At 40.6% G+C, this 15,539-nt stretch overlaps 1 protein-coding gene across 2 annotated transcripts in view; it reads right to left on the bottom strand.

Moving 5' to 3' along the window:
- Window positions 1–15,084, bottom strand: part of ROBO2 (roundabout guidance receptor 2) — a 1,574,290-nt gene extending 1,559,206 nt beyond the window's left edge. The window contains exon 1 of one of the 2 annotated variants that reach the window (XM_043509447.1): window positions 14,785–15,084. The gene's annotated coding sequence lies outside the window, so the exon portion shown is untranslated. The remainder of the gene's footprint in view (window positions 1–14,784) is intronic. The other variant, XM_043509509.1, reaches the window with a different exon arrangement.
- Between the last annotated feature and the right edge of the window lie 455 nt (window positions 15,085–15,539).

The raw sequence follows: 15,539 nt of genomic DNA, 5'->3' as shown, positions 1-15,539 counted from the left end.
GTGCAGCATTACCCAAGTCATCCAAAAATAATGATGTACTGTTTAAAAAAAAAATCAAAAATCAGATCTTCAAAACATTTTGAAGGTTATAATCAGAAAACAATGCCTGAGGGAATGTCAATGTTAGACTAAGACTTTTGCTAGCACACAATACATATTCTAAAATGAAGGAAGAAAGGAAGATGAAAATACACACATGGGGCCAGATTCCTATCTTCTTTGCACTCTTGTAAGTCCAGGTTAACTGATCTCCTGTTTACATCAGGATAACCAAAATCAGAATCCATCCCCAAGTCTTTAAAAAAATAATTATCTGAATTAAAAATATTACTTTGATGTTGATTTTAAACTTTGCCTGTTGCAAGAGATTTATCTCACTGATTTTATTTGTATTTTTGCTTCCTTCCTTTTAGTGCATGACCAGATGAAAGATATTACAATTTGAGGTCCTGATCCTCCAGTGAGCTCTCTGGGGGAGCAGGTATTTACCCATGCAGAGCTCATTGCAAGGTCAGGACCTTATTTACCATACGTAGCAACAGTAATGCTAAGGTTCTTCTGATTTAAACCCAAAAAAGCAAGGCAAGTTTGGCTTGACCATCCCTTTTTCACTGCATTGTGCTTTTATTGCCATTACAGCAGAATTCCAAGCCAGAGCATCCAGTCGCTTTAATTTTGGTAGTGATGGTGGTTGTTATGGACTCAAGGCAGATCCTTAACACAAATAAATTAAATTTTCTGTAGTGAAATTCCATATGTCATTTTAAATTTTCCAGTTAGCATATGGAATTTAAACTGAATGGGTCCTTGTACATAACTCATGCCCTTTAGAAAGCCACATTAGTCACTTTCTGCACAGTTATAACCATAGTTGTGTACACATACTGGTAAGAGAGCATCTGGTATCTCCTTACTACTCTGCACTAGGAATACCATAGTGGATCACAGCACAAGAGAGACAGTAGTCTTCATGGAACCATTATTCTAGTGTTCATATAGGTGAGTATGGAGTGGATCAGCAGGATGGCATCCAGTGCAGTTGCACTTGGTATTCAGAATGCATAGATTATTTTCCTAGAGGGAACTCTGAATCATGATGCTTAGGGAAAAGCTTATGGTGAAACTACAGTCTAGTCCTCTGTAGTTTGTACTGGTTCTCTCAGAGTTAATTAGGTCAGCTATAAAATTATATATAGTAATTACAAACTTTGAAAAACACATTTAACAGTGATTAAGAACATCACTTAATTATTAAGGATTATTCAACAATATGTTCAATGATTAATGCAGTAATTTACTAGGGGCTAAAATCTGCTCCAAGAACCTTGCAGAATTCAAGTAGTCACTGATTCTTCTATACTCTCCAATTTAAATGTGACATAAAAATGCAAAGTTGCCAGACTTCCTTATTTCTGTGATTACAATTGCTCTTTAACATCAGATTGTTTACAGATGTAAATTAAATAATAGATTGATATATGAAAAAAATAATCTACAGCTATACGATAGCTACTGTACTAGTGATATCTGCACAAAGGCCAACTTATTTCAAAATAGGTGTCTAAATATTTTTATTTCTTCAGAGATTGAAAACCAAAAAGGACATGTTTCAGACACACTAGGCACCCACAACACTTAGTTAAAATAAAACTTAACATGAAATAAAGAAACCCACCTATACTATAGATATCCCAAATATATATTTGGGAACCTAAAATTGGGCATCCAGCTTTGAACATTCATGGTTTCAAGCTTTTCTCCAACAACCATGATGGCCAAAAACTGACGTTTGACAGCTGAGATTCTCATGTATCCCATGAATCCAAGTCCTGGGGGTTTAAGAAAAATACCAAGTATCTCAAGACTCATGATAAAATAGCAAGAGTTGGCTACACAAAGTTAGATATGTCCATTTTGGGGGAGAGAATGAAAATAAAACATGGTTGATTTTCAACAGCAAATGTATAGAACTCGATCTTTCTTTTTTAAAAAAAGAAAAAAAAACCCACAACACTCATATGTGACTAATATACCACAAACTACACCACCACATATTGGTTACATTTGTAATAACCAGCTGCGAAAAACCTCAGATTTTTGCAACCATTTCTTGCAAAAATTCTCTTTAGAAACATGCATTTAGTTTTGAATTTCAGATTTAAAATAAATCTCACAATGGCCTAGTTTTGAATTAAAAGTTTCTTATAGCAAACTATAAGCTTTCTTCCCATCACTGAAAACTTGTTCCAAGTTCATTCAAAGTATTTGTAAACCTTGCTGGATCTGCCCAGTGCTTCAGTTTTGTAGCAAGACCTAAAACAACTGGTGTTTTATCTGCTTGCAGCTTTAATTCTACAAGTTTTGCACTACTCTGATGTTTTTGGCCTAAGATGCATAGATTCAGAGATACTAAGGTCAGAAGGGACCATTCTGATCATCTAGTCCGACCTCCTGCACAGCGCAGGCCACAGAATCTCACCCACCCACTCCTATGAAAAACCTCACCCATGTCTGAGCTATTGAAGTCCTTAAATCATGGCTCAAAGACTTCAAGGAGCAGAGAAGCCTCTCTCAAGTCAACCATGCCCCATGCTACAGAGAAAGGTGAAAAACCTCCAGGGCCTCTCCAATCTGCCCTGGAGGAAAATTCCTTCCCGACCCCAAATATAGCAATCAGCTAAACCCTGAGCACATGGGCAAGAATCACCAGCCAGATACCCAGGAAAGAATTTTCTATAGTAACTCAGATCCCATGCATCTAATATCCCATCTCAGGGGATTTGGCCTATTTACCCTGAATATTTAAAGATACATTACTTACCAAACCCCCATTATCCCATCATACCATCTCCTCCATAAACTTATCGAGTAGAATCTTAAAACCAGATAGATCTTTTGCCCCCACTGCTTCCCTGGGAAGGCTATTCCAAAACTTCACTCCTCTGATGGTTAAAAACCTTCGTCTGATTTCAAGTCTAAGCTTCCTGATGGCCAGTTTATACCCATTTGTTCTTGTGTCCACATTGGTGCTGAGCTGAAATAATTCCTCTCCCTCTCCTGTATTTATCCCTCTAATATATTTATGGAGAGCAATCATATCTCCCCTCAACCTTCTTTTAGTTAGGCTAAACAAGCCAAGCTCCTTAAGTCTCCTTTCATAAGACAAGTTTTCCATTCCTCGGATCATCCTAGTAGCCCTTCTCTGTACCTGCTCCAGTTTGAATTCATCCTTTTTAAACATGGGAGACCAGAACTGCACACAGTATTCTAGGTGAGGTCTCACCAGTGCCTTGTAGAACGGTACTAAAACCTCCTTATCCCTACTGGAAATGCCTCTCCTGATGCATCCCAAAACCGCATTAGCTTTTTTCACAGCCATAGCACATTGGCAGCTCATAGTCATCCTATGATCAACCAATACTCCAAGGTCCTTCTCCTCTTCCGTTACTTCTAATTGATGCGTCCCCAACTTACAGCTAAAATTCTTGTTATTAATCCCTAAATGCATAACCTTACACTTCTCACTATTAAATTTCATCCTATTACTATTACTCCAGTTTACAAGGTAATCCAGATCCTCCTGTATAATATTGACTTCAATGTCCTTAACTAATTTCTCCTTCAAAATTTTTTCCAGAACCTTGCATACTACAGATGTCAAACTAACTGGCCTGTAGTTACCCGGATCACTTTTTTTTCCTTTCTTAAAAATAGGAACTATATTAGCAATTCTCCAATCATTCGGTACTATTCCTGAGGTTACAGATTCATTAAAAATTCTTGCTAATGGGCTTGCAATTTCAGGTGCCAATTCCTTTAATATTCTTGGATGAAGATTATCTGGGCCCCCCAATTTAGTCCCATTAAGCTGTTTCAGTTTCACTTCTACCTCTGATATGGTAATATCTACCTCTATATCCTCCTTCCCATTTGTCATGCTACCATTATCCCCAAGATCCTCTTTAGCCTTATTAAAGACTGAGGCAAAGTATTTGTTTAGATATTGGGCCATGCCTAGATTATCTTTAACCTCCACTCCATCCTCAGTGTTAAGCGGCCCCACTTCTTCCTTCTTAGTTTTCTTCTTATTTATATGGCTATAGAACCTTTTACTATTGGTTTTAATTCCCTTTGCAAGGTCCAACTCTACTCGACTTTTAGCCTGTCTCACTTTATCCCTACATGTTCTGACCTCAATTAGGTAGCTTTCCTTGCTGATCCCTCCCATCTTCCACTCCCTGTATGCTTTCTGCTTCTTAATCACCTCTCTAAGATGCTTGCTCACCCAGCTTGGTCTACAATTCCTTCTATGAATTTTTTCCCCTTTCTTGGGATACAGGCTTCCGATAGCTTCTGCAGTTTTGATTTAAAGTAATCCCAGGCCTCCTCTACCTTTAGATCCATAAGTTCTTCAGTCCAATCCACTTCCCTAACTAATTTCCTTAATTTTTGAAAGTCAGCCCTTTTGAAATCAAAAACCCTAGTTGCAGATTTATTTTTGTTAATCCTTCCATTTAGTTTGAACTGAATTAGCTCATGATCACTTGAGCCAAGATTGTCCCCTACAACCATTTCTTCTATGAGGTCCTCGCTACTCACCAAAATTAAATCTAAAATGGCATCCCCTCTAGTCGGTTCAGCAACTACTTGATGAAGGAATCCATCAGCTATCGCATCTAGGAAAATCTGAGCCCTATTATTATTATTACTAGCACTGGTCCTCCAGTCTATATCTGGGAAGTTAAAGTCTCCCATGATCATGCAGTTTTCATTAGTATTTACTTTATTAAAGACATTAAAAAGGGCTATATCCATATCCAAATTAGATCCCGGAGGTCTATAGCACACCCCAAGCACTATCGTAGGAGAGGCTTTACTAGTTTTCTTCCCCAATGTAATTTTTGCCCAGACAGACTTTCTTATTTCTTTACATTCTACCTCATCATTGATATACAATGCTACTCCACCCCCTTTACCTTTGTTTCTGTCTTTCCTAAACAGCACATACCCTTCAATATCTGTAGTCCAGTCATGACTACTATTCCACCATGTTTCTGTTTTTCCTATAATATCTGGTTTCACTTCCTGCACCAGTAGCTCTAGTTCCTCCATTTTGTTACCTAGGCTCCTCGCATTGGTGTACAAACATCTTAATTTTTGCTGTTTGGCCTCGCTCACATTTTGTACCCTATTAGGCACAGTCATTCTACAGCCAGTATAACCTATTAGACTAGTATCCACACTACCCTCACTCCTTATATACATTCTCCTACCCACGGCTGTATCCATTCTTACTTCATCTTCTTCCCTCTCAATGCTAAAATCTGGCGTGGAGATTTTCTGGACATCTCCCATCCATCTCCCCCCAATTCCTAGTTTAAAGCTCTCTATCAGTTGTGCCAACCTCGATCCTAGAAGTCTATTTCCTTCCCTACTTAGATGAAGTCCATCCCGAGAGAACTGACCTCGGTCCGTGAATGCCTCCCAGTGGCCATACATCCCAAAGCCTTCCTTATAGCACCATTGCCTAAGCCATCTGTTGACAGTCATAAACTTGTCACACCTTTCTTGACCTTCTCTAGAAAAGGAAGGATCCCGCTAAAGATCACCTGAGCCTCAATTTCCTTAAGCGTCTTCCCCAGCCTAGCATAGTCTCCCTTAATACTTTCTAGCAAGGATCTAGCCGTATCATTTGTTCCCACATGAAGGATAATTAGGGGATTCTTTCCCGCTCCCTTTAGGATCCTTTTCAACCTCATGTCTACATCCCGTATCTTAGCACCCAGAAGACAGCACACCCTTCTATTCTCAGGATCAGCTCTAGTTACAGGCCTGTCTATTCTTCTCAATAAAGAGTCCCCGATCACATAGACCTGCCTTTTCCTGGTGACAGTGCTATTCTCCAGTCTCTCCCCTGTTCCCTCTGGCTGCAAGTTCTTTCCATTCCTATTTTCCCTTACAATCTTCTTCAACCCATCCTGTACCCTCCTGGGGCTCATATTTGGTGTAGTCTCCCTTGACTCTTCCCCTTTTTCTATAGGACTAGCCTCTCTTCTCTTCTTCCTTACCCTTCCAACATCAACAAGTACCTGCTGAGCCCCTTCTTCGTTTTCCAACTCTGCAAACCTGTTCCTAAGCTCTATTTCTCCTTCACTAGCCCGTCTTTTTCTCTGCCTGGTTCTTTGAGTCACATGTTTCCACTGACCACTTTCCTCATCCAGTCTCTCCTCAAAATTCCCCAGCCCTGGTTCCATCTGTGAGTCTGAGCTTTTCCCTTCAGATACCTCATATCTTTGCTCCATCATCTGCTCAAACCCCTTCCTAAACTCAACCAGACTTTCCACCTGCATCTCCAAACCTCGGATCTTTTCCTCCATCAGCTCTATCAGACGGCATTTTATGCAGAAAAAACTCTTACCGGTTCCCCCCTCCAGGATCATGTACATACCACAGCTTCCACATCCAGTCATCCTCAATGTGTCTTTCACTACAGGAGTCACTCCCACAGCTGCCTCTGTATCTGTCATCTCCTTCCCACCTAAATCCTGTTCATCTGGGAAACAGAAGCCACACCAAAAAGACCACAACCCCCCAGCAAACGCAAACCCCAAACAAGCACCACAATCCAAACTCCCACTCAAAGTCCCCTGTTTAGAGCTCTGTTTTCTAGCTCCTGTGCCGCTGCAGCTGTCTGTGCCGCTGCACGACTGGCTGGCTACCTTTATAGGGCCCCTAGTCAGAAGCCCCACCCCCTAGGCAGGGCTCAGCTGCTCTCAGCACAAAGCCCCACCCCCTATTCAGGCTCAGCTGCTCTTCCAGCACAAAACCCCTACACACACACAAATACTAAAAATACAAAACCAAGTACAACTACCTTCTCCTCCAGCAAAACTCCCACTCAAACTCCCCTGTTTAGAGCTCTGTTTGCTAGCTCCTGTGCCGCTGCAGCTGTCTGCAGCATGTTACTGACAGGAGAAAAAACAAAAGCAAGGAGGAAATTAAAGCTTGACCAGTAAGCTTGGGTTCCCTAAGTGCAATCATTCACACTATCTACTTTTGCATTAATCGTTCAAAATCAATATAATCAACTCCTGGTGTGTAAAACCATTTGTTTTGTTTCAATCTGGTATCTCATACAGCAAGAGAAAGTTCTGATGCATTAAGAAATCTCAGACAACTGACTGCTGTCAATACAATATGAAGAATGAGGAGCAAGTAGAGGAATAATAAATTTTTCATGAACTGTTGGTCACTCTGAACAAGTAAATGGTGCCTACAAGGGAGAAAATGTGAGCACTGAAATTCTTGAAGTTGAAGTTGGTGAGTGATAATAATGGTTCCATATGCTGTAAATCAATCAATGATCAGAGAGCTTGGATACTTATTTTGGGTTATTAAATAACCCTCTGATGTATTATCTTTATGATGATTAATAGGAGTGCCATGATAACATATCTGAAATAGGAGGCCAACACACAGAAAAAGTTGTGTTGAATTACATTCATATGTTTAAAACTATCACTCTGCAAACACTTGATAAAATATTTGAAGGTTAGACATGAAGTCTTGAAAATACTTTTGGACATTGCCTACACCAGTACAGAATTTGGCACCTGGATTTTTTTCAAAACATGTACTTTGTCTAAAGCAGTGTGAAAATGACTTGGCCTAAAAATATGATATAAGGAAGGAATGATGCACATCTGCTTCAAAATATTTTAACATTAGCCTCATGAGATGTAGAAATACCTACAAAATCAATTAGGTGTCCAGTTTAACACGGTATCCTGTGATTTATGAAGAAATGTCTTAATCCACACATTTGTCAGATGAGTCTCTCTGCAACTTTGTTCGGAATAACTGAGAACTCCTGACCCAACGTGTTGTGACAATGTCATTATTTCAACACAAAGATATGATTATTGTAGATGTTAGCACAGTATGTAATATTTATAGCACAACTATCTCTTATGCTCACCCGGCATTCCCAACTACTATTTGGAGAGGTTCTCTTCACCTCCTCTGTCCCACCAATCACACTCCTGACCGCTTGAAGGGACAGCTTCTGACCATTTGCTAAGATGTCCCTTGCAGTGCCTCATGTGTATTACACAATGCAGAGAATGTGTTTGTGACCATTCTTCCGCTTGTGTCATTGTGACCAGACATAGCAAGGAATTCTCCAGTCAAACTTGTAGATTGGATAAGAGACGTATGCTCTGCTGTGAAGAGTTGTATGCTGTGAAGAGCTGGAAGTTGTTATATACCTCTGTACCATGAAAACAGGAATCCGTCAAAACTTGGCACTAAACAAGACACACTCTAAACTTAGCCACCTAACAACTTGCTTTATATATCACATTCCTCATCCTAGAGGAGATGAAACATGGAAAAGAAGAATAGGTTAGGAGAAAAACAACACACACCCCCACACACACAGGGGAAAAAAAAAATCAAGAGATGAGTAAACACACAATTACAGAATAGGATGAGGAGTTTCCATTAAAGTGTACCCAAACACATACAAAAACCAAGCAAACATGCAAAACAAAAATATTGAAAAGTAAGTTTTCTTACATTACCTTCCAATATAAACACACAGGAAGGAGAGGGGGTCAACAAAAATAATAAAAATAAGACATCTGGTCAACATTATGGTTTTTATGCTTTGCCTTAACATTGTGTCTCTTTCCCCCTACTCTTTTTTCTGTGTTTTATTATTAATAAATTCCCCAGTCCTACAACTGATTGCATACTGGCTGTGATGTCACAGATACCAGACGCAAACTTTAAAAAAGTACATGTTATGAGGTGCTCCCGAACTATGCTAAAGTATTTTGATGGTACCTGTGGAGGTCAGGTGTCTTGTTCTCAGCCCATTTTATTAACTTCAGTAAAACATGCAGGCTCGATTCTCAGTTGCCAAATCATATTCTGGCGCATTCAGCGCCTGTCTGGCCTCTGGTGTAAATCAGAGAAGCCTCAGGGTTCATAGATTCCAAGACCGGAAGGGACCATTGGGATCACCTACTCTGAGCTCCTGTACAACACAGGTCATAGAACTTCCACAAAATAATTCCTAGAGCAGATCTTTTAGAAAAACATCCAATCTTGATTTAAAAAATGGTCAGTGATGGAGAATTCACCACTTATATTAGTAAATTGAGTCAATGGCCAATTATTGTTAAAAATTTGTGCCTTATTTCCAGTCTGAAATGTTCTAGCTTCAACATCCAGCCATTTGATCATGTTATACCTTTCTCTATTACACTGAAGAGCACGTTAATTAGGTGTTCCCTGTGTAGGTACTTATAGATTGTAATTTAGTCACCCCTTAACCTTCTCTTTGTTAAACTCAATAGATTGAGCTCCTTGAGTCCCTCACTACAAGGCGTGATTTCTAATCTGTTAATCATTCTTATAGCTCCTGTCTCTAATTTATCAACATTTTATTTGAATTGTGGGCTCCAGATCTGAACAGTATTTCATTGTTGCAAATATGAGGTACAATAACTTCTGTACTCCTTCTTGAGATTCCCCTTTTTATGCATCCAAGGATCCAAAAGAGCATTAGCTCTTTTAGCAACATGGTTGCACTGGGAGCTTATGACCCCCACATATTTTTCAGAGTTATTGCTTCCAAGGATAGAGTCCCCTATAGTGTAGCTGTTCTCCACTTCTTGAGTCCACAAAGAAGAAGAGCACAAGTTAGAGCAACCTTAGAAAGCAAATGTGACAATTTTTAAAGAGTAAATGGGATGACCTGGGTAATTATATACCTGTCAGCCTGACATCAATCCTGGACAAGATAATCAAGTGACTAATACAGGACTTGATTAATTAAGAGCTAAAGGAGGGTAATGTAATTAATGCAAATCAACACGGGTTTATGAAAAATAGATCCTGTCAAACTAATATGATATTTTGATGATATAGGTAATAGCATTGACATAATATATTTATACTTCAGTACGGTGTTTGACTCGTTACCACACGACATTTTAATTAAAAAGCTAGAATATCCCTGCAGGGATCCCTTCTTGGTACATTATTTAACACCTTTATCAATAACCTGGAAGAAAACAAAATCACTGATAAAGTCTATAGATAACACAAAAATTAGAGTGGTAAGTATTGAAGAGCACAAGTCACTGATTCAGAGCAATCTAGATCAGTGATGGCCACATGCGGCCCATCAGAGTAGTCTGTTCGCAGACTGCAGGTTGCCCACCACTGATCTTGATTGCTTGGTAAACTGGGTGCAAGCAAACAAGATGCATTTTAATATGACTAAACGTAAAATGTACACATCAAGGAACAAAGAATGTAGGGCCATGCTTGCAAGATGGGAGATTCTATCCTTGGAAGCAGTGTCTCTGAAAAAGATTTGGAGGCCATGGTAGATAATCAACTGAACATGAGCATATGCATATATAGCATACGCAACAGTGCCATTTAAAAAATTAAGAAACAACAAAATCCATCTGCAGATATATAGATTTTTACTTCCTTCTGAAATCTGACCAATTGCAGGAACTAATTAGCTATTTTCCTGAAAAAAATTATGGATTTATAGGTCAGTCTCACTAATGTGATCAGACAATGTTAATTTACATTTTTCTTAATGGTTTCTTTCTGACAGATGAGGGAGTAAGAAGGACAATGCTCTCTTCACAACCACCACTAAAACACATCACTTTATTTTACAACATAATTTAAAGAAAAATGAGGGAAAAACATATAGCGCAGCAAAAATTAATTTGCCATAAATCAATCAAAACAGGGGATTTCACACTAAATGATGGTTTTGATAACAGAAAAGGAATTCTTAAGATGACACAGTCCTCCAATTTACAACACAGAAAAAAAAGTATTGTTTTAGAAAAATAGGACAACAAATAAGAATTTTTTTATTGCTACATTTGCTTGAGAAGGGTAATTAATGCTCTTTGAATGACAATCTAATTTTGAAACATATTTGCTACAAAACATAACCATGACATATGCTCTATGTAAATTGTATCTTTAAAATCCTGCAGAGTGTTATTGTTTCCATTATAACCAGATAAGGGTGATAATGCAACATTTGGAAATTTCAGAACTGGATATAAGCAATCATCATTTTGTATTGGCATGACCCTGGAATAGCCTCTGAGTCAGAAAAGCATAGGTAAGTTAGGTAGGTCATCCCGAACACATGCCAATAAAAACTTTAGACCACTTCACTATGTTTTCTGAATATTTAGCAGAAAAATAAAAAAAGTGTTATGGAAATAGTTTAGTGTGTTTCAGTATTTTATTGACTACCTTTATACCCCTCGGTCAATATGGAATGACTCCCCAGAATTCAGCTGTCTGGGCCTGTTGGGGGTAAGAAACACTATAGCTAATAAATTTGAGAAACTTCTAAAAATGGCTTTAAATAAATATTTTTCTGCATAACTATCATGATGTAAAGGAGAGATCTCTTATGATCTACCAGGGCTAAAAAATCTAATTCAGAGATGATTCTTGGCATTTTGGAGGTATAAAGTTCCCATTTCTGACTATGATGAGCTGTGAGATAGGAAATCTTCAACCTATGATTGGTCCATAACTTCATATTGCCTAATCTAGGCCCTGGCCACATTTTTAGAAGAGGATGGGGAAAGCAAAGATTCCTATGGCTATTTGTTAGGGTTTTATTGAGTTGGGTTTTGTTTCTTTCTTTTAAGAGATAAAATAAAACCAAAAAGCAGAAGATCAAAGAGACTCACTACAAACTGTGATCACACTCAGAAAAAACACACATCATTAAATATGTAGGGTCCTGTTGTTTCCCAAGTGTAGACACAATCTCTGGCCTCCCACAATAGCATTTCACAAGGGACCCTTACACTCTCCTTGCCATTTTCAGCTCCCACTGTAACAGGCATTCAACCTTCAAAGTCTTAAGGGAAAGCCCTAGAGCTGAGAGTTTTCTTCAGCTTTTTCAGCGAGTTGAACCATGGATAAAGGTTTAGTCTCATGTCAATTCCCTAAGATCATTCAGATCAGTTACTTCACAGAACAATCTGAATCTTCTAAGGGAACTGACATCAGACAAAGCCTTTTTCCACTGCTCAGTTCACTGAGAAAGAAAAACACCAGTTCAAAATACTTTCTAGCCTTACAATTTTTCAGTTATGTTAGGAAAATTTCAATTGCCAGTCATGGAAGAATCTGAGGGCCTCTCACCTTTGAAAAGCTGTATTTGTTTCAGCATCACAAAGAGGTCAATGAAGGACAATACCCCATCTAAGACTTGAACCTCAGAAAGGTCACCAATTAAATCTAACTTTGCCCGATTGTTATGTCACATTTTTATGAATTTGGCTCAATACGATAAAACAAATCCACACTTTCAACCAATTGAACTTTTTTTCCCCCTCAACATTCATTCATATAACTTGTTATAGACTAAGTTTTCCCAATGAATTTGATGTATTCAATACATATTTTTGTACTAAGGGGCCAAATTCTGTTCTGTGTTAATCTGGAGTAGCTCTAGTGATTGAAATAGAGTTACTCTAGGTTTATGCTGATGATATAGAGCAAATTTATGAAGTGAGTTGTAGCTCACGAAAGCTTATGCTCTAATAAATTTGTTAGTCTCTAAGGTGCCACAAGTACTCCTTTTCTTTTTGCGAATATAGACTAACACAGCTGCTACTCTGAAACCTTTCTCCCAAAGAGTTACTTAAACAATATTGGAGTAACATGCCAATTCTGCACAGTAATACTGAAATTTGCACCTACGCAATGAACCAGCACAAAGCCTGTGCACCACTGAAGTCCCACTTAAGACCTCAAAATAAGGTTTAAGTGATACATTGGCTATGTGCCAGTCCTCTGCATATGGACAAATGTTATCTTGAGAGTGGAAAAAAAAAAGCATTTATACATATGGTTGTAGGTTTCTCATCTGACAAGATCATTGTCTTGTTTTCCACTTAACAGTGCCAAAACTAAATTGCATATGAGCTAACAGTCTTACCAGATAAGAGATATCTACAGCTAAATATATAGCATAAATGTTAAAGATTTGTGTACATGTATCATTTTTAATCAACAAATTCCATTTGCATTTACATAAAAGTTCTTATTTCCCAAGCTTACTTTGTGCAGCAAGTACCCTAGTAATACAACCACCTGTACATTTGTCATCACTGACAAAATCCCATTTCCTATAATAAAGAAAATTTTTTAACTTTTAAAAAAATGGGCAGATTCTCACCAAGTGAGTATTGTCAATGCTGTTCATCTGCTTTAGAATCAGTGAGGTTCTGACCCAATATTTTAAAACAAAGAGGCTAACGCTGCAGTCCTGCCTTTTTTTAAAAGTATCCAATAAGTAGTAATAACAAAATATATACTTGTGTGGAATCTTGAGTATAAATGCCCTTTCTTGCCCTTGCATTCTTCAGCTATACGTTTATATATATGAAAGCTGTTTCTCTTTTTGTCCTTTGAAAGAGTTAGTTGATCAATAGGAAAATTTTTGGCTAAAATCATGAACATTTAAAATGAAGAGCCTGCTGCTGTGTTAATAGCAAGATCTGATTATACATATATTTTGGTAAAGGTGCATTTACAGTAGTACTATCGAAGTTCTTTACTAGTATATTACTTTTCTCAACACTAATTACAATTGTGTTTTTACTACCTAACTTTTTCTTGCCATTAGTATCAACATAATTGAACATTTTATGCTAGCCATAGCTTAATAAACTAGATCTGCTATTCCAGCTTGCATACTACACTCCAATACCTATTATGCGGTAATCTGTTTTGTATATTGCAATCCATAACTTGAAATGAGACAGTTTGACACTTTTAAAAAAAAAAAAACCATGGAACTGTACCTAAACTAAGATAAATTAATAAAGTCCCTGTATACTTTTTAAACACCGTCTCTTTATGAATTCTTTCATTAGTCTTGGTTTGGAAATTTAAGGGGAATACAGACTCATCTGAAATGGAAACAAAATGCAATTGTACACCGAAGACGATAGAAATGTGCGTGCGATTTTTTTTTTTTTTTAATCGTTTCCCTCCAGCAACTTCTCCACCAGTTCCCTCATTGAATTCCGAAATCAGGTCTAAAGGCTCTGGACACCCAACAGCCTGACTATTGAAGCAAAATCCTGGACGTTAAAATTTCCTTTCCCCTCCCCCGCAAAGCAACCCCCGATGCCTTGCTATCGCCCGGACGGCTTACCCTTCAAAGGGGGAAGTTTTGCAAGTTACCCGAGGGAAGGGAACATTTTGGAGCAACGCACCAAGGGTAAAGGCAGCGAGAGCACCCTCCAGCAGCCAAAGGAGACCGAGGCACATCTCAGAGGCCGGCTCAACTAATGCTCTCTCCTCCCTTCCAGGAGGCAGCGGGGGAGTCTCGAGCAATTTGCAATCGGCCGCCTACAAGGCTGAGCAATCGGTTGCCTGAAACAGACCAAGTGATTTTGCCAAAAAAGAAAAAGGCCCCCGTCCCCCCGCCAACCAGCAAGCCCTGCCCCGGGCAGACCATCTCCAACTAGAGCCCCTCGGTCTCCCCCGCCCACCCGTGCCTGAGTGCTGCGCTGAGCGGCCCTTAACTCGGCTCTCGGGGGGCGTGGGGGGGCCGGGCGAAGAGAGGCATCGCCCATCGCCTCGCGCCTTTCCGGGCGCTGCCTTCAAGTCGCTTCAGCTCCATCGCCCTCCCCGCAGCCTCCCCCTCGCACCGGCCGCGCGGGGCTGGGCTCCGTCCATCGCGCCCCCGGGCCTCACCTCGGCTTGTCGGCGTGTCCCGGCCCCGCCAAACGAGAGGGCGGCGGGGGGTGAGCAGCGGGCGCCGCCGCCGCTCCTGCGGGGAAGGGCGGGGCGGCGCGGCCGGCGGGGCGCTGCCTTCCCGAGCAGGAGCCCGCCCCGCTCACCTGGGGGCCGGGCAGAGCAGGGCTTGCGCAGCCCCGCCAAGCCTGGCTCTCTGAGGGGAAGCCTCCCCGGCTGGAGATGCCTTGGAAAGCCCCTCCCGCCTCTTGGGAGACAGGAGGTGGCTCTGCCTTTCACTGAGCGAATGGGACACTCTCCCCCAGGTTTGGTTGGTTTGTTTTGGGGGGCTGAGGCAATGCCCGGCATTCAGAAGGGGGCAGCTTGGGACAGCCGCCTTCGTGCAGTAGCCTCCTCCCCTCCCCCACAGCGGCGCGGCTTTCCCCTGCTCGCCAGGGCGGCCGGCTCTGCAAGGAGCGAGGCCGAGCAGCAGCAATCAGGCAGCCCCGCGGCGCTGGACGGCGCCCCCAGGCCGGTTTGCGCTGGGCGTTTGTCAATCAGCGAGATCCGAGCGGGGGCACCGGCGGCGGCACCGATCCCGCACGTGAAGAGACTTCAGCAGCTCCCTTCGCCGGGACATAGTGTGACCTGACAGGAGGAAATGGGCGGTAATTGATTTCAGCTTGAAGTTTATATGGGGAAGTGTATTAGGGCAGCGTGCTGCCAGATCCGTCTGAAATTCCGTGCTACTCACGCTCACAGAGGACCCCTGAAGT

This window comes from Dermochelys coriacea, chromosome 1 (assembly GCF_009764565.3).
Source record: "Dermochelys coriacea isolate rDerCor1 chromosome 1, rDerCor1.pri.v4, whole genome shotgun sequence".
Classification (NCBI taxonomy): Eukaryota; Metazoa; Chordata; order Testudines; family Dermochelyidae; genus Dermochelys; species Dermochelys coriacea.
Note: the sequence above shows the minus strand (reverse complement) of the source record. Positions and strands in the feature narration are given on the sequence as shown.